The 15,041-nt window shown below is 38.1% G+C and overlaps 1 pseudogene; it reads right to left on the reverse strand.

Annotated features, from left to right (window-relative positions):
• Positions 1–1,172: 1,172 nt before the first annotated feature.
• On the reverse strand, positions 1,173–15,041 carry LOC133730789 (beta-glucosidase 11-like; annotated as a pseudogene).

The raw sequence follows: 15,041 nt of genomic DNA on the forward strand, positions 1-15,041 counted from the left end.
CTCTTAATATAGTAAAAAAAAATGAAATGTGGATTGTAAAATGGGGAAAAGTACAATTTTAGACTAGAATAAAAAGAAATTTCTTTGAAGTCATTAATATTCCACTAGCTTCACTCATATTTATGAGTTCTAAAAGGGTTTGTTAGTGTAAAGAATGATTACAGCAAAACCTATAAAGAGTGGGACTTTATCAATTTTATTTCAATAACAATCGATGTTATTTCTTAGTGGAGGTATAGTAAAAAAAAAAGTTACTTAGTGTTTCTTGATGAACGTTGTTTAAATTGTATGTACCTGTACCGTATCAATCATGGAACAATATGAGATAATCTTGAGAATGAGAGTACAAAAATACTAAAAATTTTATGCCAAAAAGCTATAGAATACTTGATAAACTAGTTACATTTTGGCTTCAACAATATGATGTCCATGTTGACGAGTTGGCAGGATTCGAATCCAGGTGTAGAACATGGAGGTTCTTACCAACTCGACCACTTGTGGTGGTTGTATTAAGATAACCATATTTTCTTTTCAATTACTTACCCATTAATTGCATCGTTGATCAATTGGCCAAAATTGATCATCAAGACCCAGGATAACAACAAATAGCAAAAGAGTTATTCAGGCACATGCTTCAAAATGGAATTAATCAAAACTTGAAAGAAAGCTATGAGAACTGGCCGCCATGTAAGTTGAGATTGTGGCCAAAGAGTTGAAGATGATTATTAGTATTCGGCATAATCCAAACCCATAATGAACATTAGGTGGATATAATAATGCTGTTAGTCCGCTTAAGCACCATCGGAAACAATAAAGTAGAGGATCTCCTGCTCACACTTCACCAGAAAAAGTTGCGCGTTTTGCGTTTTGTTGATTCCAATGAGTGTTTTTCTTTTCTTGGTTCAATTCAATTCTATTCAACCATCAAAACGCACACTTGTGTTTTTGGCTTTGGTGCAAATTCTAGCTACTCACTTTACAGCTGGTTGATAGTGATGAAATACTTGGTCAAATGTCTAAATTGAAAGGAATTATATGCTGGAATTAGGGTCCTAGTTCAGCCAACCCACCTTGGATCTTCATGAGAAGGCCAACAAATTCTTTCGGATACAATCAATGCATGTAATATGGACGTTCATTCGGAAAGAAAAACATACTGATATTCGGCTTAATCAATTCTTTCGAAAAGAAAAATATACTGATATTCGGTTCAATCTCCGGCTTGTTGAACAGTAACATGAGTCTTCATCTTCGCTTACACCGACAACACTATTGGTTTAATTCAAACGTGGTGTAGGCAACCTTAAAGTAAATGATAGATGAAAAATGATTGAATTTTAATCCGGAACATGGTCTACTTCATGTTGTGTCTATAGGTACATAGCAAGATGGAAAATGGAGGATGGTCAATGAAATAGAAGTATCACAATTTGGTACAGATTATAAGCCACGGTTTCTTAATTTGGTCCCTTTCTTGAGGGACGCGCACGCCAACTCTGCTGTGGGAAGGAAACATAGAACACCAGTACACGCTTTTCCTTTCCGTCCATTGTTGCTTCTTGCTGCACATGCTCCTTTAAAAGTAATTAATACTTTGATAGAGAAAGAAGTTCTATGTACATCAATGTACTAATAAACTAGGTAGACAGATTTAGTTCAATAAATTGGTAGACTAGTTCAATACAGAAGTAGAATGTCACAAACTAGTTTATTTATGTATCGAGTCAATCTACTTCTAAATCAAATTAGTCTACTTTTTTTTTTTTTGATAGAACGGAGGTCAGCCCTTTATTAATACCAAAGAAAAACTACATCAAGCCAATGTCAGCTGCAATAGCAGCTTGAAGAAAAGAAGGTGCATGTAGAAAAAAAGAAAAATTATTGAGGTTCACTGCACGCATGGGCAGCAAGGATATGAGCTGCCATATTAGCATTCCTACCCTTATAGGTGACCGAGAGGTCTGTGTTTGCAGCCAAAACCGCTACCAAATCTTCATACAATCGTCCCAGCACCGATGTATTAACTCCCTCTTGAGAGGTCAATTGGCGCTGCACCATCAGTGCATCAGTTTCCAGTATCACCGGCTTAAAGCCCTGCTGAAATAAGAAATCAACTGCCATCATACATGCCAATAACTCAGCATGTTCAGCAGAAACCAGACCGGACAAAGGCCTACCACCTCCAGCTACCATGTTCCCTATCGAGTTCCGCACAACAAAGCCAATCCCTCCCTTCCTGGTAACATGATGAAACGCCCCGTCGACATTCACTTTGAACACACCAACCGGTGGGGCTGACCACTTCACCCCACATATGCTTTGAGGAGCCTGACTCACAGCCTTTGAGTTATAAAAACTGAACTCGTGTAGTCTCGTCATGGCCTTCAAGACAACATCACAAGCTGCACTTCTCTTGTTTTCCCACACTCTATGATTTCGTTCCTTCCAAATTCCCCAGAGTAAACAAACTAAAATTCCCAAGTTATGCACCGAGAGAGATTGGACACAATACTGAACCCACCGAATGAGATCAACTCCCTCAACTTGAGGACTGTAACACACCTGATTCAACACTCATGCGGTTGCAAAACAAGTTTAGAGTAAGGGCACTCTCTGCAAAGATGCAGAGTTGTTTCACGGCTCTGCTCGCATAAAACACACAGTTGGGACTCCAACTGGACCCTCTTTGAATCGAGTCGTTCCATAGAAGGAATAATGTCATGACAAACTTTCATATGTATCTTTGCCGAGTTTGGAATGTTCACTTTCCAAAGCTTTTGCCAAAAGCTACCATTCACGGGAAGATCAAACGGGACAATATTAGATGAAGTTTGCACTGAATTACAGTAAGTAGTTTTAACTGAGAATTGACCATCCTTAGCCAACTTCCAAACCAACCTATCCTCCACAACTCGTCGACTTAACGGAATCCTTGAAATAGCCTCCACCTCCTCATGAGTAAATAAGGCCTGAAGGATAGGAATATCCCAATAACCAGCTTCTGTGATCAATTCCTTGACCCATTGTACCGCCCCTGCCGAGTTGGAACTTGCAACCGGCCTCCCAAGAGGGAGTTCTGGTACCCAACAATCCGAATACACATTCACTTTGGAGCCATCCCCAATCTGCCAGTAGGAGTTAGCCTTCAAAATGTCTCGAGTAGATAATATACTGCGCCATGAATACGAAGGTGCATCATGATTGGGAGCTAGCCAAAATGTAGTCTCCGGATAATACTTCACTTTATAGATCCGAGCCACAAGAGAGTCAGGATTAGAGACCACTCGCGAAGCCTGTTTTGTTAACATAACCGAGTTGAAGGTAGACAAACTACGAAAGCCTAACCCTCCTTCTTTCTTCGGATTACATAACGCATTCCATGTTTTCCAATGAATTTTCCTCTTATCCACTGTACTTCCCCACCAAAATCTCGCACACATTTATTCTAAGTCATCACAAAACCCATTAGTTAGTTGGAAAACACTCATAGCATAAGTTGGAAGAGCCTGAGCGACCACTCTAATCAAAATATCCTTCCCAGCCCCACTAAGAAACTTACCTTGCCAATGAGAATTTTTTTTAGCCAAATTCTCCTTAATAAACTGAAAAGTAGCAGTCTTCTTCCTTCCAACATAAGTTGGAAGCCCCAGATATCACTCATGGGAGGCTACAATCTCTACACCCAATAACTCTGAGATTTCCCCTTGCAGTTCCCTCGAAACATTCTTACTAAAAACAACAGAGCTTTTGTCAAAATTGACCAACTGACCAGACGCTCTACCATAAGTCTCAATCACATCCTATAACTCATAGCATGCATCTAAGGAAGCCTGTGCATATATCATACTATCATCTGCAAACAGCAAGTGATTCACAGAAGGTGCATCTGTAGTTCTGTACATACCTCAATTCCAGGCAATAGACCCAACACCTGCTTCTGTTGTAATAATGTAGAAAAGCCCTCAGCTCCAATAAAAAACAAGTAGGGAGATAAGGGATCCCCTTGCCTCAAACCCCTACTCGGAATCACCAAACCCCTTGGTATACCCTTGACCAAAAAAGAATATCTGACTGTGGTAACACACTGCATCACCATCTCAACCCAATCAGGAGCAAACCCTAACCGAGCCATTACCTTCCAAAGAAAAGACCACTCCATCCGGTCATAGGCCTTGCTAAGATCAAGTTTCAGAGCCATACACCCCTCACTTCCATCACGTTTATTATGCACAAAGTGTGCAACCTCGTTGGCCACTAATATATTGTCTGTAATCAATCGTCCCGGGACAAAAGCACTCTGGAATGGAGAAATCAAATCCGGCAGCACCAACGTCAGCCTATTAGCAATGACTTTGGAGCAAATCTTGTAAATAACATTATAGAGAACAATAGGTCTCAAGTCCGCCATACATTCTGGATTATCAACCTTGGGGATAAGACATACATGCGTAAAATTAATCTCTCGAAGCAATTGACCTGAATGTAAAAAGCTGAGAACTGCAGCTGTAACATCTGAACCAATCGTCTCCCAATAATGTTGGAAAAAGATGGGAGGCATCCCATCCGGTCCAAGCGACTTAGTAGGGTACATCTGAAAAAGAGCATCTTTAACCTCCTCTTGAGTATACTGTGCCCCTAAGAAAGCAATCATATCTGGAGTCACCGAGGGTTGTATAGCATCTAAAGTAAGTGCTACTGCTTCATAATCCAGTTCCGAGGCTGCAAACATCTTAGAAAAATAAGATGAGACTACTCTTTCCATGCCTGCATCATCATCACACCAGAGACCTGTGTCATCATACAAACCATTCAGAGTATTCTTTCTCCTCCTATTTGACGCCTTTCTATGGAAAAAACCCGTATTCTTATCTCCCTCCTTCAACCAAGTCACCCTAGACCGTTGTTTCCAAAACAACTCCTCTTGGGACAGTAAGCGTTGTAATCGCTCCATCAATAGTTTCTTCTCATTTTGCACCTCCTCAGTTATGACAACATCCATCAATTAACTCTTCCAAGCGCGTGCGTACCCCCAACATTTGCAGTTGGCGCCCCCTGAAAGCTTGCTTCTGCCACTTATCCAATCTCATACGTGTACACGTAATCTTCCTTGTAACACAATGCATGGGCGTACCGGTAATATCAGTACTCCAACCTCCTTAACTATCCCCTCACATTCCTCATGTTGAAGCCAGTAGGCTTCAAATTTAAATCTGTGATGTCGAGGTTTAGCTGCTAATGGAATTGTGCTTGCCTGTAGCAAAATAGGAATATGATCAGAGTCGGACGGAGGCAAATGCAGGAGCTGTGAATGTCCAAACAGATCACACCAAGCAGGCGTACAAACTGCTCTGTCCAGCTGTAATTGTGTGCTGGAATTCCACCAGGTTGTCATCGAACCCATATAGCCAAGATGCAATAAATCCCCATAACCGAGAGCTTCAAGGAATCCCCTCATCTGTCTTTTTGATCGAACCGGACCATCAATCTTCTCAATGCTACTCAAAATTTTGTTAAAATCCCCTATCACCAACCATGGAAGAGAGTCTAGGTCGCTCAATTCTCGTAGGAGTTGCCAGGATCGATCCCTCTCGACAGTACGTGCAAAACCATAAAATCCTGTTAGCCTCCACAGAGGATCATCCGGACCACCACCAATCTGCAGATTAATATGATGGTCAGAGACAGTCTTCACTGCCACCTTGATGTCATCATTCCAGAACATAGCAAGCCCTCCGGATTGACCATTGCTCAGCACTTCCTGAAAATTCTGAAACCCTAAAGTGCGTTGCAGCTTTCGAAAATCCTCCAGACGCCAGATTTTCGTCTCACAAAGGAAGACGATTTGGGGCTGATTCTGAGAGATTAGATCCTTCAGAGCTCGTGAGGTTGTATCGTTGCAGATTCCTCTGCAATTCCAACTAAGAACATCCATACTCATGGTCGTTCAAACGTCGCTTTCTAGAACCCTAGGCCGGAGAGCTCTAGGTCAGAGATTCTTTTTTTTTTTTGTAAATTGACTTTTTTTAGTCTACTTGATATATATTGATGTACTATAAACAAATCCATTGACAAAAAAGAAAAAAGTTTACTAAAATTAAGTAAGTGGTGCATTTTAGAATAGAAAAATTATTTAAATCTAGGTAACTATTGGTACGTTTTGAGAATAAGATTGGTACATTCTATAATAGTATTTGTGACAAACGATAATTTGTAACGACCAAAAGTCATTTTACCCATGTGAATATCAAAATGAACATTGCCCCGACGAGTACTGTTTTGTAGTAATAACGCATAGAATTTACACAGTATGACCTCATGGATAATTTTTCTGAGAGAAATGCTTCATATTCAAATTACAACAATTATAATAAAGTCTCATTTTATTGCATTGTGGAACATTATTACAAAAGACCCAGCTTATAATTAAAAATAATAAAAATTCCCATGCCTTTTGTTTAAATTGGACCGTCCCATAAAAAATTGCGAAAAGATTTTGAAAAAAAAAAAACATATATACATGGATCTAAACAAAGCTATCTACTGAAAAAAGTGATGTTGATCGGCATCTGAATCCGATCGTGGAGTGAAGTTTTTGTTCTTTAGAAACTTTGAGTACCAATGAGCAGAGAGTTTAGGGTGTCTTTTTAAATCAAGATCGTCCAAATTGATGTAGTACGTACGTAAAGGCCGTAGCTTGATTCATACCCATCCAAAAGCTCAAGTGAATCCAAGAGAGACCAGGTAAAATAGCCTCTGGCATTTGATCCATTCCTAGTTTCATACACATCAAATTTGTTTGGTGATCGAGATCAGTAATGAACCAAAAATCTAATAAAACTTAAGAGAAGATTACGTAATCTCGATCATTAGGTTTGAAAAGTTTTAACTTCACAAAAACATAGAATTATTAAAATTTGGGCTAAATACTGGTTACTACCCTGTGGTTTAGGTCCAAAATCAATTCAGTCCCTGGAATTCTAATTTTATCAAAAACACCCCTGCAATTTTAATTTTGATCTAATAGGTCCAATCTGTTAATATTCCGATAATTGAGTCATTTAACTTATTGACGTGGCTCATATATGGCCTATGTTTTATGATGTGATGTTGAGGTGGCATGCATAGTCAATTTAGGAGTGAGTCTCACTATTAGAAATCTATCAAATAAAAAGTTTTTCATCAAATAATCCAACTATAAGTTGAACCCATAGCAGAATATTAACGAATTGGACCTATTAGATGAAAATTGAAAGTACAGGGGTGTTTTTGATGAAATTAGAAGTCTAGGGACTGAATTGATTTTGGACCTAAACCACAGGGTAGTAACTAGTATTTAGCCCTTAAAATTTATACCTTAACATGTTAAACAAGCTAGCTAGTTAGAGATGGATGTAGGTAGGTGCATACCTTATAACATTAAGCAAACTGTGAATGTGTCCATGCAAATATTCGATTCTGGACCAATCCTCCAACGATGAATTCCGTCGAGTTCGTTGACCTGCACATCCATTAAACACTATTATCAATCAAGTAATACAGACTATGCATGGAAGAAGAAAGAGAAAAAATCTAATTATATAATAGATACCATTTTCATGGATATATAAGGGAGGATTGCCGTAGTGTTGTTTGATATATTCCAACAGCCCTTCCATGGGGTAAGCTGTTATCGGAAACTGATTCATCCATCCAATGATCCAATCCAATCAAGAATTTGCATATGTTATTAATATATAGCTAAGCTTAGCTTATATATATATATATATATATATATATATATATATATATATATATATATATATATATACAGTCCGTCTCAGGTGCGGACGTCCGTACTGAGCGGACGGTACGGATTTCCTGTTTTCGACCACTTTCAGGCCACATTTTTACATCTTAACCGTTCAGTTTTTAGGTCCTAGTGTATAGATCACCTCTACAAAATTTCAGCCAATTTGGTAATTGTTAAGGCATCCAAAACTGCAATTTACCATTATAAATACGAACGGTTCCGGTTCGACAGATTCGGTCCGTTCGTGTAAAATGCAGTTTTAGATGCCTTAACGATCACCAAATTGGCTGAAATTTTGTAGAGATGATCTATACATTAGGACCTAAAAACTGAACGGTTAAGATGTAAAAATGTTGCCGGAAAGTGGTCGAAAACAGGAAATCCGTACCGAAAATTCTATACGGACGTCCGCACCTGAGAAAATCCCTATATATATATATATACAGATCATATCCAGAGCGAGGCCTCGCTCTGAAATTAAAGTGTGAGGTTAGTGTTTAGGGTCACTTTTCGGTCGCATATCCACATCTCGACCATTAAATTTTTAGGTACTAATGTATAGATCATCTCTGCAAAATTTCAGCCAAATTGATGGTCGTTAAGGCGTTGATAACTGTCTTAAAGCTAGTACGGTTCAGGTTAGACAGATTCAGTTCGTCCATTGGTTTAAGCGAGTTAGATATCTTAAAGATCATCAATTTGGCTCAAATTTTGCAGAGATGATCTATACATTAGTACCTAAAAACTGAACAGTCGAGATGTGGATATGAGACTGAAAAGTGACCATAAACTCTAACCTCGCACTTTGATTTCAAAGCGAGGCCTTGCTATGGATAGGATCTATATATATATATATATATATATATATACAATCCTTCTTGGCTAAGGGCATCCTTACCTAAGCTTAGGTACGGATTTCCAGTTTTTGGCCACTTTTTGATCACATATTCACATCTTAACCGTTCAGTTTTTAGGTCCTAATGTATAGATCATCTCTGCAAAATTTCAGCCAAATTGATGATCGTTAAGGCATCCAAAACTGCAGTTTACACAAACGAACCGAATCTTAGGTAAGGATATCCTTACCTGAGAAATTTTGTATATATATAATATTTATCCAGAGTGAGGCCTCGCTCTGAAATTAAAGTGCGAGGTTAGAGTCACTTTTCGGTCTCATATCCACATCTCGACCGTTCAGTTTTTATGTAATAATGTATAGATCATCTCTACAAAATTTCAGCCAAATTGATGATCTTTAAGGAATCTAACTCGCTTAAACCAACAGACGAACTGAATCTGTCCAACCTGAACCGTACTAGCTTTAAGACAATTATCAATGCCTTAACGACCATCAATTTGGCTGAAATTTTGCAAAAATGATCTATACATTAGTACCTAAAAACTGAATGGTCGATATGTGGATATGCGACCGAAAAATAATCCTAAACTCTAAAAGCGCACTTTAATTTCAGAGCGAAGCCTCGCTCTGGATAGGATCTGATATATCCATCAATAAAAAGGCTACTTTAGTTACTGATAAATTGTTCGTACGAACCTCAAACGTTGATGTATTGTAATCCAGAGCTGCATGCACATCTAATTAGTGATAAGAAAGATTTACGAGCTATGCAAAAAACCAAACCGAAAAACTAAAGAAAAAGAAGCAGAATGTAAAAATCACCATACAAGAAATTTGGATAGCCGAATCAGCAATATCGTCCCTTTTTTGAATGTTTAAGGTGGCAGAGTTGTCATTGGCATACAACGTGTTATATTAATTGAGCCCAATGAAGTCAAAGGAACCCTTGACCAGTGCAGACTCAGCACGGGTGAACGTTGGAATTCTAGTAGGGCTGGGCACGGGCCGGCACAGGCTGAAATTGTGGTAATCCCGATCCCGGGCCCGGAATTATTAGTCGGGACGGGCCAGTACGGTTGAGGCCATTTTGAGAATTGATCCCGACAGGCCCGAACCCGGGATAGGCCCGGAAAAAAAAAAAAAAAAAAAAAAAAGAAAAAAAAAAAAAAAAAAAAAAAGGGACAGGTTACCTAAGTTTGCAATCTAGTAAAATTTCCCAGTTTGCATTTCTACATTATTTCAACACATTCAAATGATCGTTTCAAAGAGAACAAGTAAGAGTGCAATTCCCTACAACACTTCATCATTCCATAATCCACCAAGCTGATCTTATTCAACAAAAGCTAAAAGGCTAAAACTGAAGGACAAAAAGACCAAATTTGCATATTGCATAGTTCCACACTTGCAAATTGCAATTTCATACCAACCTAATCGAAGCATCTAATCGAGGTCGAGCTGTTGAAGACCTCTAGCCATCAGCTTCTTCAAGCTGTAAGAAATTGTTGAACTGAAATTGATGACTCCGAACTCGATTTGGGAATTGGTGATTTTGATGACTTGAGGTGCTGAATTGATGAGCGGGGAATTGGGGATTTAGGGTTCTAAGCTTGGAATCGAGTGAGTGGTAACTGACTGAAGGGATGAGAATTGGGGAATAGGGTTGGGTTTGTGTATCTATGATGATGAAAGTCCTCGTTAAACGGTAAAGAAATCGTTGATGAATTGGTGAAGCTGACTAGGGAATGATGGTTGAATTGAGAATTACATAATCTGGGTTTATCAAAATGAGAAAGAGAGAGTGAAGAGACGGTTGAGAGAGAGAGAGATTGATTAATTGAGATTAAGTCTCCAAACTCGGGTCTGAGACTCTGAGAGAGATGAGAGATAGAGATTGAGTAGAATATGGTGTGGTAGGGTCCATAATAGAAGTATAGGCTTAACCAAATAACTAATCACACTGAGACATGTGTTAAAACCAAAAATTTAAATATAAAATCTATTATTTCGGTACGGGCCGGGCCTAGCCCGAATTCTGTAAACTGAAACCGAAGCCCGTCCCGTTTTCTCGGTACGGGCCGGGCTGGGACAAAACAGTAAAAAAATGGCTTTTCAAACCGACCCGTCCCGGCCGGGATCTGTACGGGATCGGTTGTTCGGTTTGTAGTGCCTAGCCCTAAATTCTAGAGCCTGCATTCTTTTTCATTACTTGAGGGTACTCTCCAAACACCAAAGGATGCATAACCCTGACAGACATATATCACATCGATTCAATATCGATCATCATCAAGTAATTATAATTTAAGGCAATTAATCAACAGTACTTACCAACCAAAATAGAAGTCTACAGCTCTTTGAGCAGCAACTTGGTCTTGATGGGTTTTGGTTCGAGGAATAAACCAATGGGAAAATAGATTGATGCCTATAAACCCACGCTGCTTGTGCTGGTAGGTATGATTGTAGAGTGCAGCAGCTGTTGCATGAGATAACAAGATATTATGAATGAGACAAGCTAGTGTACTGGTGGGTATGAGATACCCTCATTTACAACTATTTGAACAAAAATTTACAAGTATTTGAACCAAAATTACAACATTGAGAACAAAAGTTACCATATTCATTTACACTATTTACATATAGTTAAACAAAAATTACAACATTGACAACAAATTTGTTCAAAAGCTTGTAAAAATGTCGTGAGAGGTGTAATTACTATTATTAGAACTAAGATTACAATATTGACAACGAATTTGTTCAAAAACTTGTAAAATGTCATAAGAGGTGTAATTACCATTATTAGAACTAAGATTACACAAAGTAGGACTCAAATTACAACTTTGACAACAAAATTTGTTCTCACTTTTGTAAATGTGGGTATGAGATACCCACCACTACACTAGAATTTCCCATTATGAATTGCCAAGTATCAAGTATGACTCAGTTGAGGAGTTACCCCTCGAGCAATTAAAACCAAATGGAGCTGAGCATCGTTGTGGTGGAAGGAATCCAATATCATAACCACCGAGTACAAATACATTTGGCTCATTCATAGTAGTCCAATGCCCAACTCGATCGCCACTGTTCGAAGCAAACATTTGCATTTGCAGTGAAGTCTTTTCTGCAATATCAGAATCCAATCCAATCCAATCCAATAATTCATATTTATCCACATCTACATCCCCATGATATATTTAAGATACTATTTCTACATACACAATCTGTGGGCTAACCCATCCTCCATACTCATCGCCGAGTGCCTGTGGGAGATCACTGTGGTGTAAAGTAACATGAGGCTGGATTCCTGCATGCATGCTTCAAATTGATTTGTTAATTAAACAAACATGTGTGCACGCGTGTGTTAACATATATCAATGATGGGATATACATTATATGTACGTATTTGGTTACCTTTGCTAATGAGTTGGTCAATGAGATTGTTGTAATATTGTAGACCCTTTGGATTCACAGGTCCTCTGCCATCTAGAACAATAACACGTACATACAATAAATTTCGGTTCATATATACTCTTTATATAGAATGTATGGATGGATTAATCATAAGTGTAACGTGCTACTATATACTGGGTATGAGTCTTGACCATGAGATGGAAAATATATACGCCTCTAAACCAGTATCCACCATTAGTTGCACATCTTCCTACAATTAAAAACGTAGATTATATATGTGCATATATGATACATGAATTCATCCCAACAATAATAAATTTATTCAACCATTTCAAACAAGATCTATTGCAACAAAACCTAGCTATACTATGCTTACTTCCACCAACAAGCCATCAATTATATATGCGCAAACTAGTTCCTTTCTGGATGGTAACTCTAAGGCCTCGTTTAAATTTGCTAGTTAAAGTTATTTTTGGATTCTTAAACCTTACTATTGTATAAGTACTATAGATGATTATTCCCATCAGATTATCGATGTGAGACTCAGAGATTGCATATAACAAACAATACACTATTCGTATAAATAATTTGACCAAGCAACAATAATAAGACTTGGGAAGCAACAATAACAAGTAGTCAATCAATACATATGAATATGAAATTAAAGATCAGTGGAAAACCCAATTAAATCTAGATTGCAATGTGTACCTTGTATTTATGATACTCATCACATGCTACATCTCCAGTGGCTCCATGCATTTTACCTGAATTTTCCAAGTTAGTAATGATTTTCACACGTTTGGAAAATGCATGCAAGTAGCAAATTGCCAACTTTGTTCGACTGCAAGATTTAATGATGGAAAATGCTCCCTATCAGTGTTCTAAATGGGGGGCGCCTCGAGGCGTGAAAAGCACACATTCATAATATTACTACATCTATTTTGATAGTTAGGCACAAAGGCTCAAAAGACATATTCACCAAGTTCTGAAAATGCAAAAACCATGGTGAAGACATATGCGTAAAAAGTGTATTATTTTTTAAGAGGGACCAAAAGGACGTCTTCCAAGAACGTCTCAATGTTTTCAAATATTGCACTTTATTGACCAAGATTTGATGATGATGAAGAATTTTACTATCAACAATTTTATGCAGCTTCTTGTGTTTGAGAATGAGTAATATGGTTGCATAAGTAAGCTGTGTCTCAATTTGTTGTTGGTTGTTGTGGTTCTCTTTCATATAGAAGGAGGACCCTTATGGCTTCAGGATCATCATTTTCAATTTTTCATGGTATACAAAAATTTAAAAGAAATTTTCACCATCTCGAAAAGAATTAATGGTTGAATGTGTATGTGTTTTTCTTTGTTAAGTGTGATGAAGCAAGAAACTCAAAAGCTATACCTTTCCAAATCAGCTTCTCCATTCCCTACCCTAGGTAGTATAGCAAGCGCATTGTAATGAAAAATTTATTTTTCCTTAGTAGCTTTGGCACTCATTTGGCTGTTGCCACTATATTTTGTAATGAGTATGATGACTATGATCAATTATGTTTTGGCGATATGTCCCATCTCTCTTTGGTTCTCATTTGGCTGCCAGGCTGCTACCATTCTGTTTTTTTTTTTTTTTCCCTTTCATTTTACTTTTGTTCCAACTTTTTATCAACAGACAACAGATGCTACTCTTAACTAATTTGTTTAAAAAATAATATAATAAAGTCAATGAGCAAATGAAGCAGAAAATAAATAGGTGAGAATAATGTGCTTAATAAGCAGGAGTGAGAAAATAAAATGCCAAATGCTCCAACGTTTAGTGTTGGAATTTAACTTGCAAATAGCTAGTATTATTGGAAGTTAAAAATTGACTATATGTGTGTGTATATCTTTAACTTCTAGACGCTTTAGCATAATAAATAATTTTTATTGTTGGAGACTCTCATAAATAAATAAAAAGTAGCAAGCAGAAGTGTTGTAGGAGCTCACCAGCATGCGCATACGTGTCCAAGATGCTTGGGGTTCTCCCGTCTTGGTCTGCAGCACGTTCCACCTGTTGGAGCAAATCCAGGCCCTATCATTGATTTTCTTCTTCCATCTCTCTAGCTAACTTTGTGGTTTGGATCGGATTAAAAAGAACAGGTAGAAATGATAATGCCGGACGTGCGTACCTGATAAGCAGAGGAGGAAGCACCATGCCAAAAACAAAGTCCGGTGGGGGAGGAAAGTCGTCCCTTTTAAACTCATCATCATCAGCGCCTAGTTCTAAATCAGAAGCTAAGGAAAGATTTAGGGGGGGTACTGATAAGAATTATGATGCAAAGAAAGAGGAGCAGTTCCAGTTGCAGAACCATTCTCAACATGAATAGATGGATTTTAGAGATCGATATGTTGCGAGCTCGATCAGAGCTGCTGGCTTAATTAATACCACCTGGACTTTTCGATATATCAATCGTAATGGAGAAGAAGAAAAACAGAGTACATAAGAGGCAGTGAGAGGACATGTGTTCGAGTGTTTACCGTTTTTCTATGTGTAAATAAATAGTCTCTCCAGTGCTCCTATAGATAGAGATAGGCAATTGATATGTACCATATATATTTGCTGTAATTCTTCTTAATTGGTTGCTTTTTCTCTTGTCTTTTAATTGACTTCTACTCAATAAAACATTCATCTGCCCCCCTCCCACTATACATTATAACAGCCGATGCATGCAGTCACAAAATAACATGTGATACTGTCTGAGTGATTTGACTAATAGAATTGTAATGTTTCAGCGGAATATATAAGAAAATTAATAATAATTTTTTGCGAATTAGGGGCACCTATATGCATGCTGGTTAGCTTCTACAAGGGATTCTTTAATCGCTGAGGTGGTGCATACATGGTATGTCGTGGTTTTCTAGCCTACGTAAGATAAGATTTGGAAATCCCGAAGCTTTGTGGAGCATTTCGACGAGGTAGCTCTCCTTGATGGGGTGCAACAGGGTGGTCCATGGCAT

The sequence above is a fragment of the Rosa rugosa genome, chromosome 2 (genome assembly GCF_958449725.1).
Source record: "Rosa rugosa chromosome 2, drRosRugo1.1, whole genome shotgun sequence".
Taxonomy (NCBI): Eukaryota; Viridiplantae; Streptophyta; class Magnoliopsida; order Rosales; family Rosaceae; genus Rosa; species Rosa rugosa.